Source organism: Somniosus microcephalus, chromosome 3 (genome assembly GCF_052327205.1).
Source record: "Somniosus microcephalus isolate GS21.2 chromosome 3, FLI_Smic_1.0, whole genome shotgun sequence".
Lineage (NCBI taxonomy): Eukaryota > Metazoa > Chordata > Chondrichthyes > Squaliformes > Somniosidae > Somniosus > Somniosus microcephalus.
The window spans coordinates 33,310,684-33,330,898 of NC_140989.1; the positions used below are offsets into that span (position 1 = coordinate 33,310,684).

The 20,215-nt window shown below is 46.5% G+C and overlaps 1 protein-coding gene and 1 long non-coding RNA gene across 11 annotated transcripts in view; one reads left to right on the forward strand and one right to left on the reverse strand.

The window, feature by feature from the left end:
* sdccag8 (SHH signaling and ciliogenesis regulator sdccag8) overlaps window positions 1-20,215 on the reverse strand; it is a 414,689-nt gene that overhangs the window by 91,667 nt on the left and 302,807 nt on the right. The gene's annotated exons all lie outside the window — the stretch shown is intronic.
* Window positions 1,037-19,513, forward strand: LOC147120962 (uncharacterized). The gene is made up of 3 exons (XR_015075916.1): window positions 1,037-1,249; window positions 11,739-11,772; window positions 19,181-19,513. It is a non-coding gene; the product is annotated as an uncharacterized LOC147120962 (long non-coding RNA).

The window sequence follows — 20,215 nt, forward strand, 5'->3', positions numbered from 1 at the left end:
CACCCTTAAGGTTCTCCTTTCTGGACCATATAGCCTAAGCTTTTCCTATCATTCCTCAAGGCTCATCCCATTTATACTTGAATCATCCTTGCTGCTCTTCCCTCCATCATTTACAATGGACAAATTGCTCTTTTAAAGCAGAGGCATACGTTAATTATACGTAGTACTCCTAATATGGACTGAAGACTGCATTATAAAACCACAGCACAACTTTTATAGCCTTTTACCCCGCTGTTCCGGCTATGCATCCAACATTTTATTTGTTTTTAATTGCTTCTCCACATTGTGAGCGAACATTTCACTGCCCACTCACTTTCTAAGTATCCCTGAGTTATTTCAATTCTTTTCATTTTATACTTATGTCACACTTTTTGCCCAATATGCAATACACTGTATTTGTCAGTGTTAAATTCCTTTTGTCAGTTATCTGCTTAATTGCATAAATTATGTAAAATATTTTACAAACTGTTACCTGCATTCGCCATCCTTACTTAAGTGTTTTCTGAAAATTTCACAAGCTTACATGTGGTTTCTGCATCCTGGTCATTTGTGCAGATAGAAAATAACAAGAGATTTGAGTATTGACTCCTGCTATACTCCACTCAATACCTTCCCCCAGTCTGGCATGACACCTTTCATGAGTACTCTGTTTCCTATTTGAAATCAAATGTTTTTACTCAATCCTGTCTGCTAGCTCAGATTCGCAGGATTTTTAAGTTTTTTCTTTTATAAATCTTTCATATGGAACCGTGTCAATGGCTTTCCGAAAGTTCAAATAAACTACATCATAAGGAATTTATAAAAGCTTCAAAGAAGTCACAGTTTTTTTTTATAACAGGTTCTTCCCTTTCTAAAGACATACTTGGCTGTTTCTTATTAAGCTATGGTTACACAAATACTCCTCCAGCATACTCCTTAGAATGGTTTCCATTTTTTTAAAGCTTGTTATTGATGTTGGTACAGTTGTACTTATGTCGACATGTTGAGGACATTCTGATTTTGTCGACATAAGCGGTTTAACAACATAAGAGGGACAAGTCGGCAGATTTTCATTTCAGTCCTGCCCACCTCTCCTTTTCAGTGTTATTTCAATTTTCTTCCCTGAACTTCTGGTCCCAGATAGTCAGTCACTCAGAGGTTTGCTGTCAAGTAACCTGCTGGAGCAATGGCCACAGAACGCCCGCCTCAGGTTGACAGATGTGGTTCCCGAGCTGTGCGAATCCCATGGCCATGCAGAGAAATTTAAAAAGTAAGTGAAAAATGGCTCTTGGGTGCCTGTAAACTACTTGATATTCATTTCAATTGGGTCGCCCGCCGCTGCCGGTCGGGTCAGCTCCACGATAACACGCGCCTGGGGGAAAGGCGCACGGGAGTGAGATGACAGTGGGTTTCCGACCACCGTTTCCCCCTAAGCTGCGCAGTTCCCTTGAGGCAGCCGCGCACCAGTCGCGGGCTCCTGTGTGCAGGCGCTCTTTTCAATCGCGTCCCACAGTCTTGTTCTTTAGACCCGCAGGAGCGGGCTTCGGCGCCTGCACGCTGGACCCATTTCGGTGCCTGCGTGCTGGAGCCCGCTCCAGGCCTGACCCTGAGCCCTGAAGTACTGCTTGTCAACTCTCTGATTAGCCACACGTCCATTTTTGCGGCCTTCTGCACCGGCGCATTACAATGTGGCCACATTTTCTTCAGCTCCATAGGAGAACTGGATCCGTTGGTGGCTGAGGGGAGAAGAGAGGATCAAAAGGGGGGAGAGAGAGAGACTGGGGAGAGAGTGAGAGACGGGGGAGAGGGTGAGGGAGGGAGACTGGGGAGAGAGACTGGGGGAGAGCGAGGGAGAGAGACGGGGGAGAGCGAGCGAGCGAGGGTGGGGGAGAGCGTGAGCGAGAGGGTGGGGGAGAGCGCGAGGCTGGGGGAGAGAGGGCGCGAGGCTGGGGGAGAGATGGCGCGGGGCTGGGGGAGAGAAGGCGCGAGGCTGGGGGAGAGAAGGCACGGGGCTGGGGGGAGAGAAGGCACGGGGCTGGGGGGCGCGAGGCCGGGAGAGAGAGAGACAGAGAGAGAGACAGAGAGAGAGAGAGAGAGAGAGGCTGGGGGAGAGGGCGAGAGGGACTGGGGGAGAGGGCGAGGGACTGGGGGAGAGGGCGAGAGGGGCTGGGGGAGAGGGCGAGAGGGACTGGGCGAGAGGGCGAGAGGGACTGGGCGAGAGGGACTGGGCGAGAGGGACTGGGGGAGAGGGCGAGAGGGACTGGGGGAGAGGGCGAGAGGGACTGGGGAGAGGGCGAGAGGGACTGGGGGAGAGGGCGAGAGGGACTGGGGGCGAGGGCGAGAGGGACTGGGGGCGAGGGCGAGAGGGACTGGGGGCGAGGGCGAGAGGGACTGGGGGAGAGGGCGAGAGGGACTGGGGGAGAGGGCGAGAGGGACTGGGGGCGAGAGGGACTGGGGGCGAGGGCGAGAGGGACCGAGGGCGAGAGGGACTGGGGGCGAGGGCGAGAGGGACTGGGGGCGAGGGCGAGAGGGACTGGGGGTGAGGGCGAGAGGGACTGGGGGCGAGGGCGCGACTGGGGGCGAGGGCGCGGCGGGGCGAGGGCGAGACTGGGGGCGAGGGCGAGACTGGGGGCGAGGGCGAGACTGGGGGAGATGGCGAGACTGGGGGAGAGGGCGAGACGGGGAGAGGGCGAGACTGGGGGAGAGGGCGAGACTGGGGGAGAGGGCGAGACTGGGGGAGAGGGCGAGACTGGGGGCGAGGGCGCGACTGGGGGCGAGGGCGCGACTGGGGGCGAGGGCGAGACGGGGAGAGGGCGAGACTGGGGGAGAGAGCGAGACTGGGGGAGAGAGCGAGACTGGGGGAGAGAGAGAGACTGGGGGAGAGAGAGAGAGACGGGGGGGAGAGAGACTGGGGGGAGAGAGAGACGGGGGAGAGAGAGACTGGGGGGGGAGAGAGACTGGGGGGGAGAGAGAGAGACTGGGGGGTAGAGAGAGAGACTGGGGGGGAGAGAGAGAGACGGGGGGAGAGAGAGAGACTGGGGGGGAGAGAGAGAGAGAGACGGGGGGAGAGAGAGAGAGAGACTGGGGGGGAGAGAGAGAGACTGGGGTGGGAGAGAGAGAGACTGGGGGGGGGAGAGAGAGACTGGGGGGGAGAGAGAGAGACTGGGGGGGGAGAGAGAGAGACTGGGGGGGGAGAGAGAGAGACTGGGGGGGAGAGAGAGAGACTGGGGGGGAGAGAGAGAGACGGGGGGGAGAGAGAGAGACTGGGGGGGGAGAGAGAGACTGGGGGGGGGAGAGAGAGAGACTGGGGGGGAGAGAGAGAGACTGGGGGGGAGAGAGAGAGACTGGGGGGGAGAGAGAGAGACTGGGGGGGAGAGAGAGAGACTGGGGGGGGGAGAGAGAGAGAGACTGGGGGGGGAGAGAGAGAGAGACTGGGGGGGAGAGAGAGAGACTGGGGGGGAGAGAGAGAGACTGGGGGGGGAGAGAGAGAGACTGGGGGGGAGAGAGAGCGACTGGGGGGGAGAGAGAGCGACTGGGGGGGAGAGAGAGAGACTGGGGGGGAGAGAGAGAGACTGGGGGGGGAGAGAGAGAGACTAGGGGGGGAGAGAGAGAGACTAGGGGGGGAGAGAGAGAGACTGGGGGGGGAGAGAGAGACTGGGGGGGGGGAGAGAGAGAGATGGGGGGGAGAGAGAGAGATGGGGGGGAGAGAGAGCGACTGGGGGGGGAGAGAGAGAGACTGGGGAGGGAGAGAGACGGGGGGGAGAGAGACTGGGGGGGAGAGAGAGACTGGGGGGGAGAGAGAGACGGGGGGAGAGAGAGAGACTGGGGGGGAGAGAGAGAGACTGGGGGGGAGAGAGAGAGACTGGGGGGGAGAGAGAGAGACTGGGGGGGGAGAGAGAGAGACTGGGGGGGAGAGAGAGACTGGGGGGGGGAGAGAGAGAGACTGGGGGGGGAGAGAGAGACTGGGGGGGAGAGAGAGACTGGGGGGGGAGAGAGAGAGACTGGGGGGGAGAGAGAGAGACTGGGGGGGGAGAGAGAGAGACTTGGGGGGGAGAGAGAGAGAGACTGGGGGGGAGAGAGAGAGAGACTGGGGGGGAGAGAGAGAGACTGGGGGGGAGAGAGAGAGACTGGGGGGGAGAGAGAGAGAGACTGGGGGGGGAGAGAGAGAGACTGGGGGGGGAGAGAGAGAGACTGGGGGGGGAGAGAGAGAGACTGGGGGGGGAGAGAGAGAGACTGGGGGGGGAGAGAGAGAGAGACTGGGGGGGGAGAGAGAGAGAGACTGGGGGGGGAGAGAGAGAGAGACTGGGGGGGGAGAGAGAGAGAGACTGGGGGGGAGAGAGAGAGACTGGGGGGGAGAGAGAGAGACTGGGGGGGAGAGAGAGAGACTGGGGGGGAGAGAGAGAGAGACTGGGGGGGAGAGAGAGAGACTGGGGGGGAGAGAGAGAGACTGGGGGGGAGAGAGACTGGGGGGGAGAGAGAGAGAGACGGGGGGAGAGAGAGAGACTGGGGGGGGAGAGAGAGACTGGGGGGGGAGAGAGAGAGAGACTGGGGGGGGAGAGAGAGAGAGACTGGGGGGGGAGAGAGAGAGAGACTGGGGGGGGAGAGAGAGAGAGACTGGGGGGGGAGAGAGAGAGAGACTGGGGGGGGAGAGAGAGAGACTGGGGGGGGAGAGAGAGAGACTGGGGGGGAGAGAGAGAGAGACTGGGGGGGGAGAGAGAGAGACTGGGGGGGGAGAGAGAGAGACTGGGGGGGGAGAGAGAGAGACTGGGGGGGAGAGAGAGAGAGACTGGGGGGGGAGAGAGAGAGACTGGGGGGGGAGAGAGAGAGACTGGGGGGGGGAGAGAGAGAGACGGGGGGGAGAGAGAGAGACGGGGGGGGGAGAGAGAGACTGGGGGGGAGAGAGAGAGACTGGGGGGGAGAGAGAGAGACTGGGGGGGAGAGAGAGAGACTGGGGGGGGAGAGAGAGAGACTGGGGGGGGAGAGAGAGCGACTGGGGGGGGAGAGAGAGCGACTGGGGGGGGAGAGAGAGCGACTGGGGGGGAGAGAGAGAGACGGGGGGGAGAGAGAGAGACTGGGGGGGAGAGAGACTGGGGGGGAGAGAGAGAGAGACGGGGGGGAGAGAGAGAGACTGGGGGGGGAGAGAGAGAGACTGGGGGGGGAGAGAGAGAGACTGGGGGGGGAGAGAGAGAGAGACTGGGGGGGGAGAGAGAGAGAGACTGGGGGGGGAGAGAGAGAGACTGGGGGGGGAGAGAGAGAGAGACTGGGGGGGAGAGAGAGAGACTGGGGGGGGAGAGAGAGAGACTGGGGGGGAGAGAGAGACTGGGGGGGAGAGAGAGAGACTGGGGGGGGAGAGAGAGAGACTGGGGGGGGAGAGAGAGAGACTGGGGGGGGAGAGAGAGAGACTGGGGGGGGAGAGAGAGAGACTGGGGGGGGAGAGAGAGAGACTGGGGGGGGAGAGAGAGAGACTGGGGGGGAGAGAGAGCGACTGGGGGGGAGAGAGAGAGACTGGGGGGGGAGAGAGAGAGACTGGGGGGGGAGAGAGAGAGACTGGGGGGGGGAGAGAGAGAGACGGGGGGGGAGAGAGAGAGACGGGGGGGGGAGAGAGAGACTGGGGGGGAGAGAGAGAGACTGGGGGGGGAGAGAGAGAGACTGGGGGGAGAGAGAGCGACTGGGGGGGAGAGAGAGAGACGGGGGGGAGAGAGAGAGACTGGGGGGGGAGAGAGAGAGAGAGAGACTGCGGGGGAGAGAGAGAGACTGGGGGGAGAGAGCGAGAGAGACTGGGGGAGAGAGCGAGAGAGACTGGGGGAGAGAGCGAGAGAGACTGGGGGAGAGAGCGAGACTGGGGGAGAGAGAGACGGGAGAGATATTCCCTGCGCTTCCTACAATAGCGGTAAAAAAATCTTTAACATCCAGCAACAGGGCCACATTTAATCGTCTCTTCTAAAACCTGCAGGCAGTTATTGCTCAGGATTACACTGAGCTGGGACACTAAGGGCATTCAATTAATTGCGAACAGGTTAGTGGAGCTGGTGTCTGATATGAGCACCTTCAATATCACAGGAGCACAAATAGGAAAGCATCGTCAAGAAGCCTTTCCCTAAGAGGGAAAGAATTCTGCTCATTTTCAACATTGACAGTATTTCAAATATCTTAAAAAATGGGAGGAACGCTCTCTCCGGAATCAACACGGATTCTCTGCTTCTCATTTTGCTCCGATGTTCTTTGCAGAGCGAGACATCGAAACAAAAAGACAGAGAGACAGGGAGAAACAGGGACAGCGAGAGAGAGAGACAGGGACAGAGAGAGAGAGGCAGGGACAGAGAGACAGCAATAGAGAGGGGTGAGGGTCCAGGTGGGCGCGTATAGTCAGTCCCCGAGGACTGAGCAGCGGCCGCATTTTGGAACAACACTGGTGGAGGTGCAGTACATGTACAATGACCGCTGGAAGGAAGCTAAAGCAAACAAGTTTTAGGCCCGCGGTGACATTTTTTTTTTTTTAATTCGGAAAATTGTTTAAAGCCGAAAAAAAAATACAGGAAAGTGATGTTGAATTTCCTGCAGTAAGTTCCAGTTAGATTTTGCCAGGCGTTGTCCCCTTTATCAAAAGTTTATCTGGGTTATTTAAATTATGTTATGAGAGAGGGGAAAAAGTTTGTGCCCCCGTTTGTACCTCAGCGTCTGTGAGAGACGGAGGAAACAGCAGCAGAAAAAGAGGAAACAACTTCTCCAAAACTGATCCCCACTCATTGCCAAGGCTAGTGAGAGATAACCTCACTGCCTTCTTAGGAAGTTTAACCACTTTATTAACTTTCTTATTTGAACTCCGTTTGGAATTAGAGTTTATTTTATTATTTTTTGTTGTATGTTTAACAACAGCGTTGAAGAGGGAAAGAAACACTTGGAGCAACTTCTTCTGTCAAAGCTGCAATGAGACTTGAAAGAATTTAAAGATTTTTTTTCCCCCTAAGTTTCGATTTTGGAAGAAACAAGCAAAAATCAATTTTCCCCTCATCTAAACAAGTTTCAACCAGGTCTTGAAGTCCAAACGGTTTTAAAGAGGCTCTGAATTGCTTAAAATGTTTTAAAATTGAAATTTCTCAATATTTGATTTTGAACGATCGACTGAAGTGAGTAGCTTTACGCAAACATGCAACCATGCTGTTGAGGAGGGGGAGGGCAGGGGAGGATTTGTAGGAGTTACATATTAATATTTTTTTTAAGTCAATAAAAAGTAAGACATTTAGGAAGAGAATCAAAAAAGGGGAAAAACACAAACCCTTTTATTTTATCTGTTGTTCTACAATTTGAACAAGTCCCAGGAATAATGTAAATAATGGCCCAGAAATTCCGGTCGGAGGCTTCCCACGGGCCTAAGCCCCCGACCTGCACAAATGAACCACGCCGACTGTAATGCTCTGGGCCGGCATAGAATTCCGTTGATGTGCCTCCTCAAACTGCCGGTGTGCAGGGCACGCGTATCCAAGGGGCGCAGCTGGTTTGCAGCGTCCCTGGGATCACGTGGGCCACAGGGAGCCAATCGGAGCAGGGAATCTCCATTCATAGATTTGACAGGAAGACCTGTCAAATCTATGAATAGAGAAAACGCTCAAAACATAAGTAAAACTTCAAATACATTTTTAAAAATCACATTTTTAAAATGACTATAAATTACATAAATTAACTATTTTAAACAAAAATTTACATTTTTGAAAAAATAATTAAAGTTTTTAACGGGACTAAAAATAAACTTACCTTTCTTTAAAGTATTTTAAAATGATAAATAAGTGTTAAAAACATTTTCTTTCACTGATATCACCTCTTACCTTGTTAAAAGCAGACCTTGCGCCTGCTTTTCCAGGCGCAGCTGCTACCGACTTACCCGGACTGCATCAACCTCGAAAAAAACGGAAGTTCCAGGCGTACGCGCTGCCTCTCCGACACAGGCGTTTGACCTGCGAACCCCTTTCTTCAGAGAACGGAAGTTCGGTTTCTAGCGCATGAGCAGTGCATGCTTGAAACCGGCACTTCCGTTGGCCCTACGGGTGAGTACACAGCACATACACACCCGTAGGGAACGGAATTTTAGGGCCATAGATTTCCTCTTAAACGTTTAGTGGAGTGTTAATAGAAACAAGAGTTATGTAATAATGTACAAAAATTGCAGGAAGCTACTTTAGAAGAAACCACTATTTGTTTATTGAGAAAGACACAGAAAATACTTCGATTAAACTGATAATGTACAATTTTGATTTGGTATAAATGTTTGAAATAGGAGATTAAAAATTGAGATTACAATGAAGTTTGTTTCCCGCTATTTAATTGCGAAATACCTAAAATAATTCAACACTTTTCGTGATAAGAGCAGGAATTAATATTGTGGAGAATGTTTCAGAGAAAAACATTAGAAGTGAAATTTGTAAATTAACATCTTTACGTCCCCATATTAGTAAACATTTCCAAGTCAGTCTGATTGGTCTGGAAGAAAGATGAATGTTTATTTCTGTTAAATCATAGCTTTTCCTGTTTTTTGTTTTTAATTCGGTGATGCAAATTCTATACGTGTTTTTCTGCACTTGTGAACAAGTGCTGCATTTCTGACATGTTACATGGGGGTGTGTGCTGGTTCAAGAAGGCAATGTTTATTATTGGAAGTGACTGAAGTTGAAAATACGGATACCCGTTCTTGTTCAATTGTTTAGTTCACAGTATTAAAAAGAATTTAAGAACTACAGCACTTTATATTTGTTGGTTGTCTGGTTGCATTGTGTTTAATATTCTATCTGGACGTACAGTACGTCAGCGCCATAGGAAAACCGCTGCTCCTGCTGCTTGTGCAGTCATTGCTATGGTGACATGAGGGATGGACTAATACGCCGAAAACTTTAAAATTAATACTAATTGCACGAATAGATATGCCTCTTTCAGCTTACTTTGGGTTTTTGGATTGTTTGTCAATGCATAACCGTGTAACTGAATGATGTTTCTGAAGTGTTAATGCATTTCTGACAAGTAATTTTTTTTTAAAAAGAGTTTGTACCTGACGAACTAAAAGCTTTTAATTAATTCTACCATAAACAAACTTGCAGAATGGGCATGTAAATGACAAATGAATTTCAATATAGATAACCGTGAGGTGGTGCATTTTGGTAGGAGGAATAAAGAGGCCACCTACTCCCTGGAAAATAAGAATCTAAATGGGGTAGAGGTGCAAAGGGATCAAGGAGTATAGATTCACAAATCATTAAAAGTAGCAACGCAGGTTAAAAAGGCCATTAAAGTGCAAATTAAGCACTGGGGTTCATTTCTAGAGGAATAGAATTCAAAAGCAGAGAAGCTATGTTAAACCTGTATCGAACCTTGTCTGGTTGACTCATGATTTGAGACGGTGGGGTGGCAATATGACATTACTGTATATATGCTTTTAAGTGGTTGCTGTTGTAAAATTTGCCCACAGACGAAAAGGTCGCGCTCAAAGGAGTTCGTGGCCCACTCAGTCCAAACAAAAATTAGAGGGAACATTGTTCCCGACCCGCTGTCAAAAATAACAACTTTCCCACCCGACCCGCCACTGATCGCACCCGCTACCACCTCGGAAAATTCCGGCCTAAGAGTACCTGAGAAGGATGTAGAAGAATCACAACTGGCGATAAGTAATAAAAAGGACAATGTATTTAGAAAGTTAATGGGACTAAAAATAGAACGGTCATCAGACCTAGACAGTATGCATCTGGGAATATTGAAGGAATCTGAAGAGATATCGGTGTTACTAATAAACGTTTCCAAACAGTAATTGTGCCAAAGGTGTGGATGTTGGCAAAAGTAGCATTTATGTTCAAGGATAAGCTAGGAAATTATAGGCCAATTAGTTTCACATAGGTTTTGGGTAGACTTCCAAGCCTTGATAATTTTCTCTGTGGTGCCTTAGGAACACTCAGTTCCCAGGTACTGTGGAGAAGGGAAGGGTTGGGGACCCATTATGTCATGTCTCTGTCCTCATTACATTGCAAAGAAATTCCAGGACTTCTCCAAAGAGGCGCACCTGGGCATGCAAGGACAGCCACGGAAATGAGGTGGCAAGGGGCATTCCCGCCGTTCTGCCTCAATTTCCTCTCGGTGTAACAGAAGGATGGCTATGTTGAGGAGCATGGTAATAAACATTTAGAAAACCATGGGCTAATCAGAAATAGTCAGCATAGATTTGTAAAAGCAAGCCATACTTAACTAATTTAATTGAATTTTATAAGGAAATTAGAGTGCATAGATAAAGGGAATGTGATGGATGTCGTATATAAAGATTTTCATACAACATTTGATAAGATGATACATAATAGGCTATATAGAGCATGTAATGCTTTGTCACATGGAATAGTTGAGTCAGGGACTATTATGGGAAAGTTGGATAAACATTTGAAGCAAAGGAAAGTCACAGGCTATGGGGAAAGAGTAGGGCAATGGGAGTAGTTTTAGTTTGCTCCAGCAAATAATCAACACAGACAGGATGGGTTAAATGGTCTCCTTCTCTGCTATAAACTTCTATGGTTTTCCATTGAGACAACAGTGTCAAATAGGAGTTGACTTGAAAATTATCTTTGCGCTCCTCATCAGCTAACACACCCAAATTGCCAATTGGTTTGTTTCATATGAGGGTCATGAGACTCATTTCCTGCTTGTTAATGTGCTAAACTGCGATAACTGCAGTTTCATAAAGATTGATTCCTTAAACTTTATGAACATGTGTATTACATGGTTCCTCTGAGGAAACTGCAGCAGAAACCAGCACTCAGTGCTTCTGTTCAAAACCCTAAAGGCCAGCATCTGTAAGTCTTCACAATAAGAACAATGATTTTAACTGCTGTGAATTGTCATAAACTCGGATCCAAAAAGTTGTGTGTCAGTTGTTGCTCAAATATTGCATGATCACTTTGACTCTCACAGTAGCCCAGTTGCACCTCAACATTTATCCGTTCCATTTACAATTAAAAGTGTTACGTAGATGGAAGTAGGCGGTCTTTATAATTGGAGTGGATATGGGATCAGAAGCTCAGCTCGGGGTGAAATAGGACGCTGATGTTATGAACAATCTGGTTCAGCTTCAGACCGTGGCCAGGGAGGCAGATGAAAGCGGTGACAAGGGTAGCAAGGGATTGGAGTTTGTTGCGAGGTCGAAGACAATGGCTTTGATCTTCTCAATATTTAATTGGAGACAATTCAGGACTGGATGTCAGACAAGCAGGCTGACAACACTGAGGCGGTAGAGTGGTTGAGTGAGGCAGTGACGAGGTAGAAAGTTGGGTGGTCAGCAGTTTAGTGGGAATAGGGTCGAGAGAGAGGAGCTGGGTCTCACGGACAAGATGAGCTCATAGAGGCCATGGGGGAGATATGGAGAAAAACCAGAGAAAGATGTGGGTTCAGGGCTAAGACAGGGGCAACCTAAGGGGAGATGTGGCTTACTGGGAAGAGGGAAGGGGCCGGTGGGGAGGGGTGCGTACAGCAGAGGCAGCTGAATAGTCTCAATCTTAGTGACAAAGAAGTCCACAAGCTCCTCATACATGTTGGAGGGGGAGGGGTGAAGTCTTTAAGTTCGATGAGTTAAGAGTTAAATGGGTTAGATTTAAGAAAAATGTGGCTGCCAAAAATATCTACGCTATTACTGTGAAGTCAAGATTGCAAATATTGTGGTTCTGTGAATATGATATGGTCGAAGTGTAACAAAATTAATTCTTCTGTGAAAAAAAATCTATTTCTTTCATGTCCTAAAGACAGCTGGCAACACTCATGATGAAACAAATTATGGTAAGCTTGTGTGCAGTAGGCTACATATCATTTGCAATGCCACATGTGCAGACATCTGCACAACTGTTGTATGGGCAATAACATTAAGAAAAACCGTCCTGTAATCAATTCAGAATTATTTAAACTCAGGATTGACTCCTGCTGCTATTTAGTTAACAGATGCCTCGGCTACAGAGTAACCATATCTGGCTACAACATTTAAAGAGGATACCAACTCCAAGAAAACTGTCCAAAAACGCATCCTCACATTAAAATTTACTCGCAAAAATGTTTTCATTTACTAATGAGTGAAGAAACTTACTTTTCTAGAGACATCAAACAATAGTGATTGAAAAGGAAAAGAAAAACAAATCCAAACAGATCATTATGCGCCTTTTTTCTGGGTAGATTCGATTGTCAGGCTGTTTACTGGATGTACAAAAATCATGCTGCTGCCCAAATATTCAGTTGCCATACACTTCTTTTATAGCAGATTACAATAACATTTTGCTACTAACCAAGCAATTTGGTTATTACCTCCGTACTTGTATTTTTTTTTAGTGTCACACAGGCATAACTATAAACGTAAGCTTCGCCATCAAATATTAAGCAGTCTATTAGAGAAAAGAAAAAGTGCCAAATGACCTGGAATTAGACAAAAGGAGAAGAATAAAGCGAGTGGAGTATTTCAAAAAGGAATAAAAGCATCTCAAATTTTCAAACAGAAAAATTCAGCATGCATTTCCAATTTGGATCAAAATTGTTTCCATGCAATCTGCACATTGCAATATTTTACTTTATTTACAACAGCACATATATTTATTGTAATAACTAAAATTCCCAACATAAGTTGTAAAGCAAAGCTACATATCATTTGATATTATGACACAGCAGGGCTGCCACTTTCTTGCCCAGTGCAAAACTAGAGAGGTGAGGTTTGAAAGAAAGAAGGAAAGAACTTGCATATATATATATATAATAATAACAACATCTTTCATGTCCTCAGGACATCCCAAAGCACTTCACAACTAATTAAGTACTTTTGCAAGGTAGTTGTGGTTATAATGTAGGCAAATACAGCAGCCAATTTATGCACAGCAAGGTCCCTCAACAGCAATAAGATGAATGGCCAAATCATCTGTTGGAGCGATGTTGGTTGAAAGATAAATCTTGGCCAGGACACCGCGTGAACTCCCTTGTTCTTTTTCAAAAAAGTGCCATGGGATCTTTTATGCCCACCTCAGCGGTTTGACATCTCATCCAAAAAATTGCACCACCGGCAGAGCTGCACTCTCTCAGTACTGCACTGAAGTATCAGCCTAGATTATTAACACCAGTCAAACCAACTGTATATAAATAAACATCAACCAGTCGTGTGGAGATGGAAGTTAATTCTCAAACTGGGAATAACTGACAAAATTCCACTTTCAAAATCCATTTGAGTGAGTGAGTAGACTGAGCTCCCCGACCATGATGTGGTTCTGGGGAAGGTAAGCAACGATTGAATGCTTCTCTTTCGCAACAACCCATGTAATTGACTTAACTTGTGTCATTTCAGATAGAGAGTTCGATTTGGCGTTCAGCTTCATACATTAGGTTATACTTATTAGAATTTCAAATGCTACCTCTTATTAAAAAAAAAAAATCATCATTGACTTTGCGCAGGACTGCAATGGGTTAGTTGTACCCTCTTAGGTGATCAGGCTAGGAATTACCTGTTTCATCCGACTATGGAGCAGAGGTGTGCATAAAACTTCACCTCTGCAGCTCAGGTATGCATGGAATTTCACACCTGCAGCACAGGTATGCATGGAATTTCAAATGTACTTGCAACAGCACAATACAAAAAGGTGAACTGACAAGATTTATAATTGACACCAGTCAAACCAGCATATAAACATCAACCAGTAGTTGAGTTAACTCTTTTTGCATACATCCTTACAAGATTAATATTTAAGTTGCATGATCTTCAAATAAGAGGCATCAATGGAATTTAACTCTGGCTCCAACGTCGTAATACAAAATGATAAACGAGCTAGGCATGTGTTTTTGACCAATTCTTTTCCAATTCCTCCCCTCCTGAAGGCATCGGTTCCCTGGGGGGTTGGTTGTTCTTCAGTGGTCACTCTTCATGTTCAACTGCAGCTTTCATCAGGGCCAAGATCACACACAAGCATTACCAGCAGAGGCACCACTGTATATTGACCAGGAGTGGGAACCTTGGCCAATTTTTCCCTCTCTAACCAAGAAACACTAAGGACAAATGTAGCTCCATACTACCATAACAGTTAAGATCAGCTAATGCATCACAGTGAATAATTAAACCCAGGATCTCACGGGTCTGTATAGGGAACTCTGGCTGGATTTCTAATTAACTCTTACATTATCCATCACTGTAAAAGCCTTGCTCGAATAAAATCCATGATCACTGGTAGGCTTATCTGCATGCCCATTCCATTGGTGCCCATTCCATTAATGATCACATTGCCTTTGTTGTACACTTTTGGAACCCTGCCCTTGAACACATGGATGAACCATTTGTCACTGTCACAGACATCTTCAAAGACTCTGACCAGGTCTGGGGCATGTACTTCTAAAGAGGTTGCCACCATATAACCTCCCATCAAAGTTATACTCCTGACTATCTGGTTTCCTCATATATTTAATTTGTGCTGTTGTTGATAGTTCATTCTCTGACTGATTTCCATTAACTCAGGGATTCCCCAGGGCTGGGTCCTCTCTTCCACTCTGCTCCTTCTTCGCATTGATGGGCACCTCTTCCAAACACATCCCTCTCTTTTGCTGATGATTCTACTCTACATTCATCAACTTACTTTAGATTACACATGCTCAGTGCATAGAATGTCTATTCCTTTTTCACTGCAATGGCTGGTCAGCATATCTTGATTTCCTTCACTTCTTCAATGCAGCAATCTTTGTTTCTTTCAATTCTTTACTGAACAGAGTTTTGTCATCTTTTGCAAATCCAACAACAGTTACCACTCAACAATAGTTTGATGTCTCAAATCTTGGTCTTTCGTCATCTATTGTCATTCTTGGTCTCACTACCTCCTGATACCTCAAATGGATCTCCCATATCTCACCCATTGTTGAAGCTTCCTCCAAGAAGCTCTATTTCCTCTCTCATGTCAAACACTTATTTTTCCTTCAAAAATTCTAAACTCTCTGTGAAGCCTAAGCCCAAGATTTGCGTACCACTCCATATCTACGGGTGTTCCTTTAATCCCTCTCTTAAATCCTTGGAGAGAATACAAGAACAAGCTAGTAGTCTGATGGGCAATTCCTCCTTCACCCAATCACAACTGTTTTTTTATTTCATTATTAGTATTCTGAGTACTCTTCTGAAATTTCCTCTCTGGTTCCTCCTAAGCTGCAGATTCACCATCTGCCGCACTCTTCCTCTTCCTTATACTGTCAATCTGTTGAAATTAAAACTCATCCAGTGTTGGCAACATTTGCGATTCTGAAAGGAACTCTAGATGCAGCATCCAGGCAGGAGTCTAGAGGTAGTGGAACCTTAAGTCTCCTGCTTGAACGTTGAGGCGGGACTCCCTTTAAACATTGTAAGTGTTGGCAATGCTGTCATTGTCTCCTACTCTAACTCATTCATCCACAGGAACTTAAACCTGTTAAATTCATTACCTCCTTCATTCTTTCCTTCCCACTACAATCTTCAGGCTTTTTAAAATTAAGTTTTACATCATCTAATTTCTACTTCCTGATTTACCTCTCCTCTTTTGCTCTTTCACCTTTGGTGGTGTCCTACATCATGAATCTCAAGTCCTTCACCTTGGTTTCTCAACTGAAAAACAACAGTCAAACAAACTACATACAGCCACCAGGTGGTGTGAAAAAAAATCCAGCATTGGAAAACCTTTTGCTGTCAGTTTTAAAATGATTAGGAGACCAACTTCAATACAGCCAGCAGTGACTGTACTACTAAGGACTAATACCAGAATGAGCTGAATACAAAAAAGCAATAGTATCCCCCAGGTGCAGTATAACAATATTAATCAAACCAGCACAAGATTCAGAACACATGGTAGTGGATTATGTTTGGCAACAGACACTAGGCATCATAGTTCGAAAGTAAGGTACAATTATGTCCATTTATTTATCTCCCCCGCCACCCCTTTACAGGGGCAAAACGGGCGAAAATGCTGGAAGTGCACTGCCACCATATTGGTAAAGGCAGAAAAAGACTCCGGAGCCCATGCCTGAAATGGGAATTAGACCTTTTATTTGCATATAAACAGAACCCAACGATTGTTTGACGACCCCTTTGCAAAACTGGTCTGCCCTGAAGGCAATTATTCTTTGGAACATCTATATACCCAAGCAGGTAAAGAAAACTTTTGGACGAAGCACCCAGTGGGAATTAGTTGTTACACCACCAACCTACCAGCCAGTAGGAGGTAAAAGTACACCAGTCCAACAGGGTGGAGGTATTTGGAGCATGTAATCATGTGAAGAATAATGGCTGAAATACTTGAGAGTAATTACATAGGATATACAGAAACAGGCCATTCGGCCCAACCAGTCCATGCCGGCGTTTATGCTCCACTCGAGCCTCCTCCCGTCTTTCCTCATCTAATTCTGTCAGCATAACCCTCTACTCCCTTCTCCCTCATATGCTTATCTAGCCTCCCCTTAAATGCATCTATACTATTCGCCTCAACCACTCCCTGTGGTAGCGAATTCCACATTCTCACCACTCCCTGGGTAAAGAAGTTTCAGCTGAATTCCCTATTTGATTTCTTGGTGACTATCTTATATTGATGGTCTCTAGTTATGCTCTTCCCCACAAGTGGAAACACTCTCTCTGTATCTACTCTATCAAAACCCTTCATAATTTTAAAGACCTCAATTAGGTCACCCCTCAGCCTTCTTTTTTCAAGCCTGTTCATCCTTTCCTGATAGGTATACCCTCGCATTTCTGATATCATCCTTGTAAATCTTCTCTGCACCCTCTCCAGTGCCTCTATATCCTTTTTATAATATGGCAATCAGAATTATACGCAGTAATCCAAGTGTAGTCTAACCAAAGTTCGATACAAGTTTAGCATAACTTCACTACTTTTCAATTCTATCCCTCTAGAAATAAACTTTAGTGCTTGGTTTGCTCTTTTTATGGCCTTGTTAACCTGTGTCGCTACTTTTAGTGATTTGTGTATTCGTACTCCGAGATCCCTTTGTTCCTCTACCCCACCCAGACTCGCACTCTCCAAGTAATAAGTGATCTCCCTATTCTTCCTACCAAAATGTAATACCTCACATTTATCTGTGTTGAATTTCATTTGCCAATTATATGCCCATTCTGCAAGTTTATTAATGCCTTCCTGTAATTTGTTGCAGTCCTCCTCAGTATTAACTATCCCCCCCCAATTAGGTGTCATCCGCAAATTTAGAAATTGTGCTTTTGATTCCAAAGTCTAAATCGTTAATATAAATTGTGAACAACAGTGGTCCCAGCACTGATCCTTGTGGAACACCACTACCCACCTTCTGCCACTGTGAATAGCTACCCTTTACTTCTACTCTCTGCTTCCTGTCTTGAAGCCAGCTAGCTATCCATTCTGCTACTTGTCCTCTGACTCCGCATTCTCTGACCTTATTCATTAGTCTATTATGTAATACCTTATCGAAGGCCTTTTGAAAATCTAGATAAATACATCTACTATAGTACCCTTGTCTATTCTCTCTGTTACCTCTTCAAAAAATTCAATGAGGTTGGTCAAGCAAGACTTTCCCTTTTAAAATCCATGCTGACTATTCATTATTATATTTTTGATTTCTAGATGTTCTTCCATTTTCTCCTTTAGTAGGGTTTCTATTATTTTTCCTACCACCGATGTTAAGCTGACTGGTCTATAGTTCCCTGGGCATGTTCTATCTCCCTTCTTATATAAAGGTTTTATGTTAGCTATCCGCCAGTCCTCTGGCACTACACCTTTTTCTAATGAATTATTAAATATGTGTAGTAATACCTCTGCTATCTCGTCCCTAGATTCTTTTAAAATGCGTGGATGTAATCCATCCGGACCAGGATTTTTTTTCCTCTTTGAGTTTGATTAGTTTATTTAATATATCTCCTCTTTTTATTTTAAATTCAGTTATTTCATTACTAATCTTATGATCCAATGCCATGTCCACCTTTTCTATCTCCCTGGTAAATACTGAAGCAAAATAATGTTTTAATATTTCTGCCATCTATCACTGCCTGTGGTATTACCCTGTCCATCCCTTAATGTCCCTATTCCCATCCTGACCTTTTTTTATTGATGTGCCTGTAAAATATTTTACTATATTGTTTTATGTTCGTTGATAATTTAATTTCATAGTTCCTCTTTGCCTTCCTAATTGTTTTTTTTGACTTCTCTCCTCATCTCTTCATATTTTCCCTTATCATGCTCTACCCTGCTGTCCATGTACTTAATGTATTCCTCTTTCCTTACCTTCAATTTTTCCCTTATGGCTTTATTCATCCATGGTGTCTCATTAGTGTTTAGCTTGTTCGAGTTTTTTAGCGGAATATATTTTTCCTGGACTCCATTGAACACCTTTTTAAATGTTTTCCATTGTTGTTCTACGTCATTGTTTGTCAATATTGTCCATTTTATTTTCCCCAAGTTCTATTCTCAGCCCCTCAAAATCAGCTTTTCTCCAATCTATTACCCTGATCTTCATCATACTAATGTCCTTCTCAATTATTATTTTAAAGCGTATTATATTATGGTCACTATTGCCTAGATGTTCCCCTCCTTTTACTTCTTTTATCTGCTCTGGTTCATTCCCCATTACTAGATCCAATAGCGAATCCTTCCTTGTTGGGCTTTTTACATATTGGGTTAGAAAGGAGTCCTGTACACATTGCAGGAACATGTCCAGGGAATTATAGACCAGGGGGCCCTCCAGAAAGAAGGATGTGGGACCAGATCACCGAGGCCATCACTGCCAGAAGTGTCTCCCCCGGGACCTGGCTCCAGTGTCCAAAGATGTTTAGAGACATCAGACAAATGGTCAAGGTCAGGGAATTCATCTTCAAAAGCCGTTTCCTACCAACTGCACCACTAGCCTTACACACTACTCAATGCACGACCACCCCCCCACCCCCCGCCTATCAACAATCTCTACCAAGCACGAGGCGCACCTCACATTCCTAGCTTCACTTCACCCCCTTGGAGGAGACATTCTTGGCAGGGGCATGGTTGAGCCCTTGGCCAGCAGCGGGGCTGAAAGGATACAAGATGCCGGTATCCTCATACGTTATCCTCTTTCTCACATCCGAACTCCCCCTCATTGCACAATATCTTCTGATGTACATGCTGCACATGGTGTAAGCATGCACCTCTTGCTTTCCCGCCCTCCCCTCACAACAAACCCTACCCTTGTGCCTTCCTCATTTCAGACACCCAAGAAATTCAGCCTGCCCAGCCAATGGTTGACCAAGAAGAGGGAGAGGAGAGTGAAGAAGAAGAAGAAGAAGAAACACTGTCACTCGATTTGACACTCTCAGCCATCAGCTCCTCAAGGTCGTCCTGCAAGGCAATCTGCAGTGTTCCCCACTGAAAGTCAGCAGCCTTCCACCAGTCATGCTGCAGTCACTGGGGTAGCACTGCATGACATCACTAGGATAGACAAAGGCACACACAAGCCAATCACTAAGGGAATGCACAAGGGTGATTGGTTGATTTTTTGATGTAATATTGGATGCATATATGGATAAAGTTGGATTTGAATGTTTGCTTTGTGGCGGCTTTTATTTCAGCAATGTGGCCAAGAGGACGCTGGTTAGTAACTGAGGGAAGGTAAGGTGTGGGACAAATGTTGAAAGGGGAATTGGGGTTGTGATCACTGGTACCGCAGGCGGAGGATTCCATCCCAGACATCCAGGCCAGAAAGGGGCTGTCTGGGTTTCTTCCTTCCTTCCACTTCCTCCTCTTCCCTCTGCAAGCAGCTTGTCCCCTTTGCTGCCTCTGTGTCATCTCCATGTGATGTTGCAGTGCAAGGGAGGCTGCAACTAGAGCTCCAGGACTGGGAGCAAATGGTCTTCTCAGAGGCACTTCGTTTAACAGTAAAAGCCTTGCAAGCGTCCAGCAGCACTCCCTGTACACTTTAACAACTTTCTTAATGTATTGCACCAAATCACTACGCCAATAAAATATAAAAAACCCACTCCAAAATCGAAATGTACCTGAAAGAGGTGTGTCCCTTTAAGGTCCCTCAGAGGGTGGTGAACCTACGGAATTCTCTACCACAGTAGGTTGTGGAGGCCAAGTCAATGAATATATTTGAGAAGGAGATAGATAGATTTCTAGACGCAAAAGGCATCAAGGGGTATGGGGAGAGAGCAGCAATATGGTATTGAGATAGAGGATCAGCCATGATCATATTGAATGGTGGAGCAGGCTCGAAGGGCCGAATGGCCTACTCCTGCTCCTAT